Source organism: Engystomops pustulosus, chromosome 2 (genome assembly GCF_040894005.1).
Source record: "Engystomops pustulosus chromosome 2, aEngPut4.maternal, whole genome shotgun sequence".
NCBI lineage: Eukaryota > Metazoa > Chordata > Amphibia > Anura > Leptodactylidae > Engystomops > Engystomops pustulosus.
Window position 1 is genome coordinate 197857941 of NC_092412.1, and position 15402 is coordinate 197873342.

The 15402-nt window shown below is 38.0% G+C and overlaps 15 non-coding genes across 15 annotated transcripts; all 15 read right to left on the minus strand.

Annotated features, from left to right (window-relative positions):
* Window positions 1-33: 33 nt before the first annotated feature.
* On the minus strand, window positions 34-248 carry LOC140120159 (small nucleolar RNA U3). The gene has a single exon (XR_011853561.1). It is a non-coding gene; the product is annotated as a small nucleolar RNA U3 (small nucleolar RNA).
* Window positions 249-654: 406 nt separating this feature from the next.
* Window positions 655-869, minus strand: LOC140120262 (small nucleolar RNA U3). The gene has a single exon (XR_011853651.1). It is a non-coding gene; the product is annotated as a small nucleolar RNA U3 (small nucleolar RNA).
* Window positions 870-1281: 412 nt separating this feature from the next.
* On the minus strand, window positions 1282-1496 carry LOC140120153 (small nucleolar RNA U3). Its single transcript, XR_011853557.1, has one exon. It is a non-coding gene; the product is annotated as a small nucleolar RNA U3 (small nucleolar RNA).
* Window positions 1497-1902: 406 nt separating this feature from the next.
* On the minus strand, window positions 1903-2117 carry LOC140120044 (small nucleolar RNA U3). The gene has a single exon (XR_011853474.1). It is a non-coding gene; the product is annotated as a small nucleolar RNA U3 (small nucleolar RNA).
* Window positions 2118-2529: 412 nt separating this feature from the next.
* On the minus strand, window positions 2530-2744 carry LOC140120045 (small nucleolar RNA U3). Its single transcript, XR_011853475.1, has one exon. It is a non-coding gene; the product is annotated as a small nucleolar RNA U3 (small nucleolar RNA).
* A 406-nt stretch (window positions 2745-3150) lies between these two features.
* Window positions 3151-3365, minus strand: LOC140120032 (small nucleolar RNA U3). Its single transcript, XR_011853462.1, has one exon. It is a non-coding gene; the product is annotated as a small nucleolar RNA U3 (small nucleolar RNA).
* A 406-nt stretch (window positions 3366-3771) lies between these two features.
* On the minus strand, window positions 3772-3986 carry LOC140120160 (small nucleolar RNA U3). Its single transcript, XR_011853562.1, has one exon. It is a non-coding gene; the product is annotated as a small nucleolar RNA U3 (small nucleolar RNA).
* A 6642-nt stretch (window positions 3987-10628) lies between these two features.
* Window positions 10629-10843, minus strand: LOC140120174 (small nucleolar RNA U3). Its single transcript, XR_011853575.1, has one exon. It is a non-coding gene; the product is annotated as a small nucleolar RNA U3 (small nucleolar RNA).
* Window positions 10844-11255: 412 nt separating this feature from the next.
* LOC140120263 (small nucleolar RNA U3) lies at window positions 11256-11470 on the minus strand. The gene has a single exon (XR_011853652.1). It is a non-coding gene; the product is annotated as a small nucleolar RNA U3 (small nucleolar RNA).
* Window positions 11471-11876: 406 nt separating this feature from the next.
* On the minus strand, window positions 11877-12091 carry LOC140120033 (small nucleolar RNA U3). Its single transcript, XR_011853463.1, has one exon. It is a non-coding gene; the product is annotated as a small nucleolar RNA U3 (small nucleolar RNA).
* A 406-nt stretch (window positions 12092-12497) lies between these two features.
* Window positions 12498-12712, minus strand: LOC140120175 (small nucleolar RNA U3). The gene has a single exon (XR_011853576.1). It is a non-coding gene; the product is annotated as a small nucleolar RNA U3 (small nucleolar RNA).
* A 412-nt stretch (window positions 12713-13124) lies between these two features.
* LOC140120265 (small nucleolar RNA U3) lies at window positions 13125-13339 on the minus strand. Its single transcript, XR_011853653.1, has one exon. It is a non-coding gene; the product is annotated as a small nucleolar RNA U3 (small nucleolar RNA).
* Window positions 13340-13751: 412 nt separating this feature from the next.
* Window positions 13752-13966, minus strand: LOC140120176 (small nucleolar RNA U3). The gene has a single exon (XR_011853577.1). It is a non-coding gene; the product is annotated as a small nucleolar RNA U3 (small nucleolar RNA).
* A 412-nt stretch (window positions 13967-14378) lies between these two features.
* On the minus strand, window positions 14379-14593 carry LOC140120034 (small nucleolar RNA U3). Its single transcript, XR_011853464.1, has one exon. It is a non-coding gene; the product is annotated as a small nucleolar RNA U3 (small nucleolar RNA).
* A 406-nt stretch (window positions 14594-14999) lies between these two features.
* LOC140120337 (small nucleolar RNA U3) lies at window positions 15000-15214 on the minus strand. The gene has a single exon (XR_011853722.1). It is a non-coding gene; the product is annotated as a small nucleolar RNA U3 (small nucleolar RNA).
* Between the last annotated feature and the right edge of the window lie 188 nt (window positions 15215-15402).

The following is a 15402-nucleotide window of genomic DNA, read 5'->3' on the forward strand; positions in this document are numbered from 1 at the left end:
TTTGTGCTTTAAACTGCTTTTCACATAGAAATGTCCACTCTGAATAAGCTTTCCTCCACTGCTTCTTTTGGAAAAAGAAGAGCACAGTCATCAAAAGCAGGCAACCACTGCCTAAAACAGAGCTGCCAACTGCCTTCATGCTCAGAAGAAAGCCCAAAAACTCATCATCGTGGAAGGTGGGTTTGGACACTTTCAAGCACATTCATCTCTCAAACAACTGTAGAAATGATCCCTGAAAGTATAATCCTGAATGTTGAAATTTGCCGCTTTTGCCAACCGTTTCTTTCTCGGCTTTCAACTTATGGCTACCTCAGTCTCCAAGATTCCCAGTTTCGACATAAAACGTATGAATCGGGAGCCAATGGAAACATTATGTTTTGACATTTATTTTAATAGATTTCGTAGTCTATGAAACTGAGAATGGCTAAAACTCGTTTCTCGGAGGTATAGAAATGCCAATTTAATTGTTGATTTTCAGTTCTGATTTCAAACATGCTTCTGTTATGTACACTAAGAATGGATCAAAAGTTTTTACATGAAAAACACATTTTAGGTTGTTACTGTTAGACAGACCAAGAAAGCTTCTGGGTGCATAAAGTCTAAAGTACCAATAGCTATTTTTTTGTGCTTTAAACTGCTTTTCACATAGAAATGTCCACTCTGAATAAGCTTTCCTCCGCTGCTTCTTTTGGAAAAAGAAGAGCACAGTCATCAAAAGCAGGCAACCACTGCCTAAAACAGAACTGCCAACTGCCTTCATGCTCAGAAGAAAGCCCAAAAACTCATCATCGTGGAAGGTGGGTTTGGACACTTTCAAGCACATTCATCTCTCAAACAACTGTAGAAATGATCCCTGAAAGTATAATCCTGAATGTTGAAATTTGCCGCTTTTGCCAACCGTTTCTTTCTCGGCTTTCTACTTATGGCTACCTCAGTCTCCAAGATTCCCAGTTTCAGTTTCGACATAAAACTTATGAATCGGGAGCCAATGGAAACATTATGTTTTGACCTTTATTTTAATAGATTTCGTAGTCTATGTAACTGAGAATGGCTAAAACTAGTTTCTCGTAGGTATAGAAATGCCAATTTAATTGTTGATTTTCAGTTCTGATTTCAAACATGCTTCTGTTATGTACACTAAGAATGGATCAAAAGTTTTTACATGAAAAACACATTTTAGGTTGTTACTGTTAGACAGACCAAGAAAGCTTCTGGGTGCATAAAGTCTAAAGTACCAATAGCTATTTTTTTGTGCTTTAAACTGCTTTTCACATAGAAATGTCCACTCTGAATAAGCTTTCCTCCGCTGCTTCTTTTGGAAAAAGAAGAGCACAGTCATCAAAAGCAGGCAACCACTGCCTAAAACAGAGCTGCTAACTGCCTTCATGCTCAGAAGAAAGCCCAAAAACTCATCATCGTGGAAGGTGGGTTTGGACACTTTCAAGCACATTCATCTCTCAAACAACTGTAGAAATGATCCCTGAAAGTATAATCCTGAATGTTGAAATTTGCCGCTTTTGCCAACCGTTTCTTTCTCGGCTTTCAACTTATGGCTACCTCAGTCTCCAAGATTCCCAGTTTCGACATAAAACGTATGAATCGGGAGCCAATGGAAACATTTTGTTTTGACATTTATTTTAATAGATTTCGTAGTCTATGTAACTGAGAATGGCTAAAACTAGTTTCTCGGAGGTATAGAAATGCCAATTTAATTGTTGATTTTCAGTTCTGATTTCAAACATGCTTCTGTTATGTACACTAAGAATGGATCAAAAGTTTTTACATGAAAAACACATTTTAGGTTGTTACTGTTAGACAGACCAAGAAAGCTTCTGGGTGCATAAAGTCTAAAGTACCAATAGCTACTTTTTTGTGCTTTAAACTGCTTTTCACATAGAAATGTCCACTCTGAATAAGCATTCCTCCGCTGCTTCTTTTGGAAAAAGAAGAGCACAGTCATCAAAAGCAGGCAACCACTGCCTAAAACAGAGCTGCCAACTGCCTTCATGCTCAGACGAAAGCCCAAAAACTTATCATCGTGGAAGGTGGGTTTGGACGCTTTCAAGCACATTCATCTCTCAAACAACTGTAGAAATGATCCCTGAAAGTATAATCCTGAATGTTGAAATTTGCCGCTTTTGCCAACCGTTTCTTTCTCGGCTTTCTACTTATGGCTACCTCAGTCTCCAAGATTCCCAGTTTCAGTTTCGACATAAAACTTATGAATCGGGAGCCAATGGAAACATTATGTTTTGACATTTATTTTAATAGATTTCGTAGTCTATGTAACTGAGAATGGCTAAAACTAGTTTCTCGGAGGTATAGAAATGCCAATTTAATTGTTGATTTTCAGTTCTGATTTCAAACATGCTTCTGTTATGTACACTAAGAATGGATCAAAAGTTTTTACATGAAAAACACATTTTAGGTTGTTACTGTTAGACAGACCAAGAAAGCTTCTGGGTGCATAAAGTCTAAAGTACCAATAGCTACTTTTTTGTGCTTTAAACTGCTTTTCACATAGAAATGTCCACTCTGAATAAGCATTCCTCCGCTGCTTCTTTTGGAAAAAGAAGAGCACAGTCATCAAAAGCAGGCAACCACTGCCTAAAACAGAGCTGCCAACTGCCTTCATGCTCAGACGAAAACCCAAAAACTTATCATCGTGGAAGGTGGGTTTGGACACTTTCAAGCACATTCATCTCTCAAACAACTGTAGAAATGATCCCTGAAAGTATAATCCTGAATGTTGAAATTTGCCGCTTTTGCCAACCGTTTCTTTCTCGGCTTTCAACTTATGGCTACCTCAGTCTCCAAGATTCCCAGTTTCGACATAAAACGTATGAATCGGGAGCCAATGGAAACATTATGTTTTGACATTTATTTTAATAGATTTCGTAGTCTATGTAACTGAGAATGGCTAAAACTAGTTTCTTGGAGGTATAGAAATGCCAATTTAATTGTTGATTTTCAGTTCTGATTTCAAACATGCTTCTGTTATGTACACTAAGAATGGATCAAAAGTTTTTACATGGAAAACACATTTTAGGTTGTTACTGTTAGACAGACCAAGAAAGCTTCTGGGTGCATAAAGTCTAAAGTACCAATAGCTACTTTTTTGTGCTTTAAACTGCTTTTCACATAGAAATGTCCACTCTGAATAAGCATTCCTCCGCTGCTTCTTTTGGAAAAAGAAGAGCACAGTCATCAAAAGCAGGCAACCACTGCCTAAAACAGAGCTGCCAACTGCCTTCATGCTCAGACGAAAGCCCAAAAACTTATCATCGTGGAAGGTGGGTTTGGACACTTTCAAGCACATTCATCTCTCAAACAACTGTAGAAATGATCCCTGAAAGTATAATCCTGAATGTTGAAATTTGCCGCTTTTGCCAACCGTTTCTTTCTCGGCTTTCAACTTATGGCTACCTCAGTCTCCAAGATTCCCAGTTTCGACATAAAACGTATGAATCGGGAGCCAATGGAAACATTTTGTTTTGACATTTATTTTAATAGATTTTGTAGTCTATGTAACTGAGAATGGCTAAAACTCGTTTCTCGGAGGTATAGAAATGCCAATTTAATTGTTGATTTTCAGTTCTGATTTCAAACATGCTTCTGTTATGTACACTAAGAATGGATCAAAAGTTTTTACATGAAAAACACATTTTAGGTTGTTACTGTTAGACAGACCAAGAAAGCTTCTGGGTGCATAAAGTCTAAAGTACCAATAGCTACTTTTTTGTGCTTTAAACTGCTTTTCACATAGAAATGTCCACTCTGAATAAGCTTTCCTCCACTGCTTCTTTTGGAAAAAGAAGAGCACAGTCATCAAAAGCAGGCAACCACTGCCTAAAACAGAGCTGCCAACTGCCTTCATGCTCAGAAGAAAGCCCAAAAACTCATCATCGTGGAAGGTGGGTTTGGACACTTTCAAGCACATTCATCTCTCAAACAACTGTAGAAATGATCCCTGAAAGTATAATCCTGAATGTTGAAATTTGCCGCTTTTGCCAACCGTTTCTTTCTCGGCTTTCTACTTATGGCTACTGATAGGGATGGATCCTATATCCCCTTATGCTCCCCCTTATTCAGAACATATTTATGTTATATCTCTCAGGTCATTCTTAGGAGAATTGAGCTGAATAAATATGGTTGCATAAAGAGTATAAAAATAAAGCCTCACAAGGTACAGTCAATGCAGGTGACCAGAAAGAACCTTGGCCGGTTATTAATACTCTTAATTACAGGACTTCTGATTAGTATCAAGGAATAATAACCATTAAGGTAGCTTGTGCCAGCTCGCACCTGGCACTTAATGGGAAAATCAATAATGGACTTTATTCACCCTGATATGCCCTGCAAACTAGAACATATGTTAATTATTAAATATAGTTAAATGAAAACTGACCAATTGTTATAATATTTCCTAATGGTTCAATGAAACTATCCAATAATTGTAAGACAGCTTAACATGTAAACGCCCTTCTTTTGGGTATATAAGACGATGTCATGCACCAATAAAGCAGAGTTTTATTCAGAGAACCAGGGTGTGTTCTTGTCTGAAATTCTCGGCGAGCTCGTCATCATCCTGAATTTGGCTCCTCTCCAATATACTGAATTGTCCCCATTGAGGACTACCCTAACAGTAAATGGCGCTTCCAATCGCGGGGCAGTTGGAAACAGATTGACTTCAGTACTGCAGACCCGGCAACACAACAGGCTCTTTGGCAGCGGACACACAGACAACCCCGGGGATGGTAAGAACCTTATTCTTACACAAACTTCTCTGTGTCTCCTCTATCTCAAAGTCTGCCGCCGGATTTACGGTACGTTATAGATAAGTCTTTCTTCTTACTGCTCAATATTTATTGACAAAGAACCGTAGAATATCCCTGAGATAATTATAAGAGTATATTGGAGAAGGTTTATGTTTGTGCCGCTATTATATGTTGTTTGTTTATGTTGTTGTATGAATGGTGTATGACTGATATGAGTCCACCTCGAAGGCAACTCCTGGCCAGAAAGACTAACCTCTTCCCGTAATACTGGCTTGTCCGGTTTGCGTGTGAACAAGACGCCCCTGCTGGCTGGTTTAAGTTGCAGATTATTGTCACTTCTCGGAGACTGTTAGCTGAAGTCAGAAGAATTGTTTAAACCCGCACTAGAACCAACTTTCATCATAGTAAGCTGTAAAAGCTTAGTTAATCTTACACTCTGGCTGATGTATAAGAGATATGTATACGCTAAATTTACTTTGAGTTTCTTCCGTGCTTACCCAAGGAGCCTAGGGGATTTAGTGACGTGACTCCAGTGTAGTCACTTGGCCAAGTCACAAATCATATTAAAGGGCCTGCACACCAACACACTGAAATATGCTCGTTGAGCTCAGTTATAAATAAGTGGGTACCGCAAGTTGCAGGACAATAGAGTAAAGGCAACCTAGGTAGTTGTGGGCTTCATAGCCATAATACGGAAAAGGGCGTTTTAGAGGCAGCCAGAGAAAAAGATAGACCTAAAGACAGCAAATGTATTTCACACCAACGGGTACTTCTGACTAATATTTCCGGGATATAGCAGGTGGAATAAGGGATAACATTTATTTTGACAAGAAAAGACCTTATAAGCAGCTTTAGGAAGTAATAAGCAAAGGTATAAAAATTAAAAAAAAAAAAAATAAGAAAAATAAAGAAATTAAAAATTAAAAATGAGTACACGTGCTCAACAGTTGGTTAATACTGTATGGGAAGCACTATCAAAAGAAGCTAAAAAAACACTTCTTAGCAGAACTGATGGATTGGTGTCAAGAAAGGATAATAGAGACACTTCTGGATGACGAAGATCCAAATAGTACTGAAGAACAAATCTGGGACCAGGTTGTACAGGCAGCAGAAACAGCTGAGCTAGGTCAAGTAAAATATTTCCCAAGGAAATGTTCCCAACAGAGATTCAAGTGTCCCACTTGTAGGAAACTATGGGACCTTTTAGGAGAAGTTATAAACGTTCAAACCCCTCCCATAGGAACACCAGTACAATTACCACCCAGTGTCCCCATTCTTTCAGGGTCTCAGAAAATGGTTACACTCCATTTTCCAGATGGTAGAACAATTCACTTGTTAGTAGAACCTAATGTATCTGAAACAGTTACCTACCAGACACATGTGAACCCATCTCACTCTTCTGTTGGCACCTTGTATACACAAGGAGCTGAAGGGATTGAAGAATGCAGAATATGCCCAGTACCCTATCATTCCCCATGACTAAAATATCACGATAATTCTACAGATGGGTTTCCCCTGGGTCCAAAAATTTTGGCTGCATTTACTTTTAGGAAACAATGATATATTTGGTTGATGTCACCACTAGGAGTCCGAAAATTTTAATGGTTGGTTTTCTAAATTTCATTTCAGGAAAATGTTCTTTCTGACACATGAAGGTAATCGAGTCACTAAGTAACACATGGGAGTTTAGCTATGTACTACTTTGAGTAGAGTATTGTATTAGAAGTCTTGGATCTGCTATGTCTGCACCCTCATGCAACAATTGTATAAATGATTAGACACATAGCTTTTCCAACTTTCCACAGAAGCCTAGAAGCCTTCGTTTATTTCCACTCCTTTTAGCTGCAGCATCAGGTAGCTGACTCAACTAAATCCTATTACATGTAGGCGTTTTATTATATTGTATTGAATTAAGTCAAAAATATTATAAGAATTTAAGTTCAGAGACTGCTTCTGAAATTATACCCCATTATGTAGTAACTACTTCACCATTTCCATTTTGCATAATTTACAGAACTTTTTGAATATAATGCAGCAAACTTTCTCTTCCTGTTTAGAAACTTACATTGCAAATTGCAGCACTCATGGCAACAAGATTTTAAGTGCTTGACATTGAATCCAGATACCTTAGTTCCCATTAATGTGATTGATGCAATGTCAACAGGGGGGGAAGGTAGATAGAAAGTATAATATAGGAAACCTTGCTCAACAAGGTATCTTTGTTTAACAATACTTTTTGGCATTATGTTTTACCGTTGTTTTACCATTTTAAACATTTTTATTTTATGAAATACCTTCTTTTTATGATACAGTCATCTAATGAGTAAACAAAGGGGTTTTCGGAAAGTCATCCGATGTCTTGCAATCACCACTATAGCTGTTTGGTACCATTTCAGTCTCATTTTGCAAGTAGTCAGAGGGTATAGGATATCATACGTATAAATTTGTGCTGCATCATTCTGGTATTTATATTTAAGAAACTTCTTTTTATTGTATTTGTGATATTGTTTCAAGTTTAATAATTAAAGAAGAGCTTACTGAATAAGATGATATATGAGCAAATAAGACCTGTAACCATACACTGTGCTGTCACTAGACTTTATACCACTGCATTCTTGAGTCAGGCATGAAAAATTATTTTTATCATTCCTCTTATTTTTAAATCATAGCACAGGAAACTTAAGGATAATAATCAGATTTCAAGTTTTTGTAGACGGATAAAGCCAGCATCGGAGAGGACGGACGGTTCCACAGTGGGTATGAAGTGGTCACACAACATGGTGTAGTAAAAGCAGAACCACTCCTTCCTCACATGTCTGCACAGGAGGAGGAGCTGAAGGCCCTCATTGGAGCGCATAGAGTAATGTCTCAGGTAAATACATACAATATTGTAGGGAGAAAGACAGGGACTTCCTCACCTCCATAGGTAGACTAGTAGAACATGAGAACATAATCAAATAACTGATGGAACATTGTATATTACACAAGAAGTTGACATAGTAAAGGTAAAAGGCACATACAAAACTGGCCACTAATGAGGCACAAGGCAACCACAGGGTGAATAAAGCGGAAAAGGTGACAACCAGGAGGACAAGAGCGGCAGAGGTCCCAGAAACCTCACAGATCAAGGTAAGCACTGAGCCTAACCATGCATTTGACTTCAGTATTTTACAGTCTCTGACCTGGCAAACCACCGGGGAAGAGAGGAAGATCTGGTCGAAGGCTGGCACTCGGGAAGAGTCTGATCTGTGGAAGCTGGGGAGAGAATATGCCTACCAAGATCTATGTACCCTATGATGGCTGAAGCTGCTCAAGGTCCAACTCACCTGTTTAAAGAAGCTATGTGCTCTCTAGTGGACATACAACGCTCCACACCTGGGGTTATTACTACCACAGCCAGGTTTACAAAAGCATATCTCACATGTGCATAACTACGATAATATAGGAAAAATCACACACCTAGACACCTCTATCTGTTCCAATGACTGCTAATTGACCTCATGCAACTAACCAAGGTTGGTAGTATGCTCTTGTGTATGTTGATCTGTTCTCAGGGTGGCCGGAAGCTCTCCTGATGCGTGAAGGAAACTTCTACAGAAGAATTAAAATTAGTGAAATTTCTGTAGATTTGGCATAACAGAGGTAATTAAAATTCAGCAAGATATGCAAAGGATAGACAATCTATACCTAATTTAAATAACCAACACAATAGAGTGAAGTAAAGAATTGACTAAAGGGAATAGGGCCTATTAGTCTTCTCCAAAAGACAAAGGTCTCTATTGCTTGAAATATATATATATATACCAGAAGGGAGGGCCCCAACAAAGTATTTCCATGCTAAAAGCTATCCCAATATAGGAAAATGAGATCACAGAGAGGCATCACAGAACAAAAATACTAGAGGATAAATAATGACAAGATAATTATAAGTAAATCCAATTGTATAGCATTTGCCACTGCCAGTTCTAACGAATACATCATTTAAACTTTCTGATGACCCAAAAAGACTCACAACATACTGTGTATTTTAGCTATGTGAAGGGCTTCGTATGAGCCCATTTATTATCTATGTATTGTTTTTTTAAGTTGCGCCCACCAGTCATAACATACTGGGTAACCCCATGAGTAGGAGAACAATCCGTGTTTCCAGGAAACTGGTAAGGTGAAACATGAAGCTCAAACTTAGATTGCTAAGTAAACTGGGCCGAGGAGTAAGCTAAATGTAGCTCATTGGTGTAAAGAGAAGACTGCTCCCTAGATCCAAGAATGTATATAGATGATATTCGAATTCCAAGAGATATCTCTGATAAGTTTAAAGCAGGAAACTTAATAACTGCAGAGCTGGAATTAGTTCTCGATTGGTCAACATATTGACTATTGATATTTTGACTTAAAGATTAAATAAATATAGATATGTCCTTAGTATAAAAAGGAGGGGTTAAGAATTTGGATTTTATCATTGTTTTTTTTATTTCCATAATATAGTCAAATGTTGGAACATTAGCACCATGATCCGAAGAACTTGCAGGAAACTCCAGCATTGATGATATTTTTACCCACCGGTTGGAGTTTTGGCTGAGAAAATGGAGCAGTATGGTCTGGTCTCTTCATCTCGTCAGCCGTCATGACAGCATCACAAGTCACCTTTTGTTACTGTATTGCTAACTTACTGTAATAAGGACTTACATAACGACTGATTGAAACATCCATCACTAAGACCGTGTATCCACTAGGGAGATGATGATGAAGGAGAGAGAGTGTTGTGAGAATAAAATATGAGGTTCTCTCACTCTGGGGAATTCAGTGAAGAAACATAATTTGAAGTCTGACAGTGGTCTTTTACCATTGAAGTACGTAGGGTGAGGAGAGGCTCATATTTGTTCTCAAAAGGAGGGATTGATAGGGATGGATCCTATATCCCCTTATGCTCCCCCTTATTCAGAACATATTTATGTTATATCTCTCAGGTCATTCTTAGGAGAATTGAGCTGAATAAATATGGTTGCATAAAGAGTATAAAAATAAAGCCTCACAAGGTACAGTCAATGCAGGTGACCAGAAAGAACCTTGGCCGGTTATTAATACTCTTAATTACAGGACTTCTGATTAGTATCAAGGAATAATAACCATTAAGGTAGCTTGTGCCAGCTCGCACCTGGCACTTAATGGGAAAATCAATAATGGACTTTATTCACCCTGATATGCCCTGCAAACTAGAACATATGTTAATTATTAAATATAGTTAAATGAAAACTGACCAATTGTTATAATATTTCCTAATGGTTCAATGAAACTATCCAATAATTGTAAGACAGCTTAACATGTAAACGCCCTTCTTTTGGGTATATAAGACGATGTCATGCACCAATAAAGCAGAGTTTTATTCAGAGAACCAGGGTGTGTTCTTGTCTGAAATTCTCGGCGAGCTCGTCATCATCCTGAATTTGGCTCCTCTCCAATATACTGAATTGTCCCCATTGAGGACTACCCTAACACTACCTCAGTCTCCAAGATTCCCAGTTTCAGTTTCGACATAAAACGTATGAATCGGGAGCCAATGGAAACATTATGTTTTGACATTTATTTTAATAGATTTCGTAGTCTATGAAACTGAGAATGGCTAAAACTCGTTTCTCGGAGGTATAGAAATGCCAATTTAATTGTTGATTTTCAGTTCTGATTTCAAACATGCTTCTGTTATGTACACTAAGAATGGATCAAAAGTTTTTACATGAAAAACACATTTTAGGTTGTTACTGTTAGACAGACCAAGAAAGCTTCTGGGTGCATAAAGTCTAAAGTACCAATAGCTATTTTTTTGTGCTTTAAACTGCTTTTCACATAGAAATGTCCACTCTGAATAAGCTTTCCTCCGCTGCTTCTTTTGGAAAAAGAAGAGCACAGTCATCAAAAGCAGGCAACCACTGCCTAAAACAGAGCTGCCAACTGCCTTCATGCTCAGAAGAAAGCCCAAAAACTCATCATCGTGGAAGGTGGGTTTGGACACTTTCAAGCACATTCATCTCTCAAACAACTGTAGAAATGATCCCTGAAAGTATAATCCTGAATGTTGAAATTTGCCGCTTTTGCCAACCGTTTCTTTCTCGGCTTTCAACTTATGGCTACCTCAGTCTCCAAGATTCCCAGTTTAAGTTTCGACATAAAACTTATGAATCGGGAGCCAATGGAAACATTATGTTTTGACATTTATTTTAATAGATTTCGTAGTCTATGAAACTGAGAATGGCTAAAACTCGTTTCTCGGAGGTATAGAAATGCCAATTTAATTGTTGATTTTCAGTTCTGATTTCAAACATGCTTCTGTTATGTACACTAAGAATGGATCAAAAGTTTTTACATGAAAAACACATTTTAGGTTGTTACTGTTAGACAGACCAAGAAAGCTTCTGGGTGCATAAAGTCTAAAGTACCAATAGCTATTTTTTTGTGCTTTAAACTGCTTTTCACATAGAAATGTCCACTCTGAATAAGCTTTCCTCCGCTGCTTCTTTTGGAAAAAGAAGAGCACAGTCATCAAAAGCAGGCAACCACTGCCTAAAACAGAACTGCCAACTGCCTTCATGCTCAGAAGAAAGCCCAAAAACTCATCATCGTGGAAGGTGGGTTTGGACACTTTCAAGCACATTCATCTCTCAAACAACTGTAGAAATGATCCCTGAAAGTATAATCCTGAATGTTGATATTTGCCGCTTTTGCCAACCGTTTCTTTCTCGGCTTTCTACTTATGGCTACCTCAGTCTCCAAGATTCCCAGTTTCGACATAAAACGTATGAATCGGGAGCCAATGGAAACATTTTGTTTTGACATTTATTTTAATAGATTTCGTAGTCTATGTAACTGAGAATGGCTAAAACTAGTTTCTCGGAGGTATAGAAATGCCAATTTAATTGTTGATTTTCAGTTCTGATTTCAAACATGCTTCTGTTATGTACACTAAGAATGGATCAAAAGTTTTTACATGAAAAACACATTTTAGGTTGTTACTGTTAGACAGACCAAGAAAGCTTCTGGGTGCATAAAGTCTAAAGTACCAATAGCTACTTTTTTGTGCTTTAAACTGCTTTTCACATAGAAATGTCCACTCTGAATAAGCATTCCTCCGCTGCTTCTTTTGGAAAAAGAAGAGCACAGTCATCAAAAGCAGGCAACCACTGCCTAAAACAGAGCTGCCAACTGCCTTCATGCTCAGACGAAAGCCCAAAAACTTATCATCGTGGAAGGTGGGTTTGGACACTTTCAAGCACATTCATCTCTCAAACAACTGTAGAAATGATCCCTGAAAGTATAATCCTGAATGTTGAAATTTGCCGCTTTTGCCAACCGTTTCTTTCTCGGCTTTCAACTTATGGCTACCTCAGTCTCCAAGATTCCCAGTTTCGACATAAAACGTATGAATCGGGAGCCAATGGAAACATTTTGTTTTGACATTTATTTTAATAGATTTTGTAGTCTATGTAACTGAGAATGGCTAAAACTAGTTTCTCGTAGGTATAGAAATGCCAATTTAATTGTTGATTTTCAGTTCTGATTTCAAACATGCTTCTGTTATGTACACTAAGAATGGATCAAAAGTTTTTACATGAAAAACACATTTTAGGTTGTTACTGTTAGACAGACCAAGAAAGCTTCTGGGTGCATAAAGTCTAAAGTACCAATAGCTATTTTTTTGTGCTTTAAACTGCTTTTCACATAGAAATGTCCACTCTGAATAAGCTTTCCTCCGCTGCTTCTTTTGGAAAAAGAAGAGCACAGTCATCAAAAGCAGGCAACCACTGCCTAAAACAGAGCTGCCAACTGCCTTCATGCTCAGAAGAAAGCCCAAAAACTCATCATCGTGGAAGGTGGGTTTGGACACTTTCAAGCACATTCATCTCTCAAACAACTGTAGAAATGATCCCTGAAAGTATAATCCTGAATGTTGAAATTTGCCGCTTTTGCCAACCGTTTCTTTCTCGGCTTTCAACTTATGGCTACCTCAGTCTCCAAGATTCCCAGTTTAAGTTTCGACATAAAACTTATGAATCGGGAGCCAATGGAAACATTATGTTTTGACATTTATTTTAATAGATTTCGTAGTCTATGAAACTGAGAATGGCTAAAACTCGTTTCTCGGAGGTATAGAAATGCCAATTTAATTGTTGATTTTCAGTTCTGATTTCAAACATGCTTCTGTTATGTACACTAAGAATGGATCAAAAGTTTTTACATGAAAAACACATTTTAGGTTGTTACTGTTAGACAGACCAAGAAAGCTTCTGGGTGCATAAAGTCTAAAGCACCAATAGCTATTTTTTTGTGCTTTAAACTGCTTTTCACATAGAAATGTCCACTCTGAATAAGCTTTCCTCCGCTGCTTCTTTTGGAAAAAGAAGAGCACAGTCATCAAAAGCAGGCAACCACTGCCTAAAACAGAACTGCCAACTGCCTTCATGCTCAGAAGAAAGCCCAAAAACTCATCATCGTGGAAGGTGGGTTTGGACACTTTCAAGCACATTCATCTCTCAAACAACTGTAGAAATGATCCCTGAAAGTATAATCCTGAATGTTGAAATTTGCCGCTTTTGCCAACCGTTTCTTTCTCGGCTTTCTACTTATGGCTACCTCAGTCTCCAAGATTCCCAGTTTCAGTTTCGACATAAAACTTATGAATCGGGAGCCAATGGAAACATTATGTTTTGACCTTTATTTTAATAGATTTCGTAGTCTATGTAACTGAGAATGGCTAAAACTAGTTTCTCGTAGGTATAGAAATGCCAAATTAATTGTTGATTTTCAGTTCTGATTTCAAACATGCTTCTGTTATGTACACTAAGAATGGATCAAAAGTTTTTACATGAAAAACACATTTTAGGTTGTTACTGTTAGACAGACCAAGAAAGCTTCTGGGTGCATAAAGTCTAAAGTACCAATAGCTATTTTTTTGTGCTTTAAACTGCTTTTCACATAGAAATGTCCACTCTGAATAAGCTTTCCTCCGCTGCTTCTTTTGGAAAAAGAAGAGCACAGTCATCAAAAGCAGGCAACCACTGCCTAAAACAGAGCTGCCAACTGCCTTCATGCTCAGAAGAAAGCCCAAAAACTCATCATCGTGGAAGGTGGGTTTGGACACTTTCAAGCACATTCATCTCTCAAACAACTGTAGAAATGATCCCTGAAAGTATAATCCTGAATGTTGAAATTTGCCGCTTTTGCCAACCGTTTCTTTCTCGGCTTTCTACTTATGGCTACCTCAGTCTCCAAGATTCCCAGTTTCAGTTTCGACATAAAACTTATGAATCGGGAGCCAATGGAAACATTATGTTTTGACATTTATTTTAATAGATTTCGTAGTCTATGAAACTGAGAATGGCTAAAACTCGTTTCTCGGAGGTATAGAAATGCCAATTTAATTGTTGATTTTCAGTTCTGATTTCAAACATGCTTCTGTTATGTACACTAAGAATGGATCAAAAGTTTTTACATGAAAAACACATTTTAGGTTGTTACTGTTAGACAGACCAAGAAAGCTTCTGGGTGCATAAAGTCTAAAGTACCAATAGCTACTTTTTTGTGCTTTAAACTGCTTTTCACATAGAAATGTCCACTCTGAATAAGCATTCCTCCGCTGCTTCTTTTGGAAAAAGAAGAGCACAGTCATCAAAAGCAGGCAACCACTGCCTAAAACAGAGCTGCCAACTGCCTTCATGCTCAGACGAAAGCCCAAAAACTTATCATCGTGGAAGGTGGGTTTGGACACTTTCAAGCACATTCATCTCTCAAACAACTGTAGAAATGATCCCTGAAAGTATAATCCTGAATGTTGAAATTTGCCGCTTTTGCCAACCGTTTCTTTCTCGGCTTTCAACTTATGGCTACCTCAGTCTCCAAGATTCCCAGTTTCGACATAAAACGTATGAATCGGGAGCCAATGGAAACATTATGTTTTGACATTTATTTTAATAGATTTCGTAGTCTATGTAACTGAGAATGGCTAAAACTAGTTTCTCGGAGGTATAGAAATGCCAATTTAATTGTTGATTTTCAGTTCTGATTTCAAACATGCTTCTGTTATGTACACTAAGAATGGATCAAAAGTTTTTACATGAAAAACACATTTTAGGTTGTTACTGTTAGACAGACCAAGAAAGCTTCTGGGTGCATAAAGTCTAAAGTACCAATAGCTACTTTTTTGTGCTTTAAACTGCTTTTCACATAGAAATGTCCACTCTGAATAAGCTTTCCTCCGCTGCTTCTTTTGGAAAAAGAAGAGCACAGTCATCAAAAGCAGGCAACCACTGCCTAAAACAGAGCTGCCAACTGCCTTCATGCTCAGACGAAAGCCCAAAAACTCATCATCGTGGAAGGTGGGTTTGGACACTTTCAAGCACATTCATCTCTCAAACAACTGTAGAAATGATCCCTGAAAGTATAATCCTGAATGTTGAAATTTGCCGCTTTTGCCAACCGTTTCTTTCTCGGCTTTCAACTTATGGCTACCTCAGTCTCCAAGATTCACAGTTTCGACATAAAACGTATGAATCGGGAGCCAATGGAAACATTATGTTTTGACATTTATTTTAATAGATTTCGTAGTCTATGTAACTGAGAATGGCTAAAACTAGTT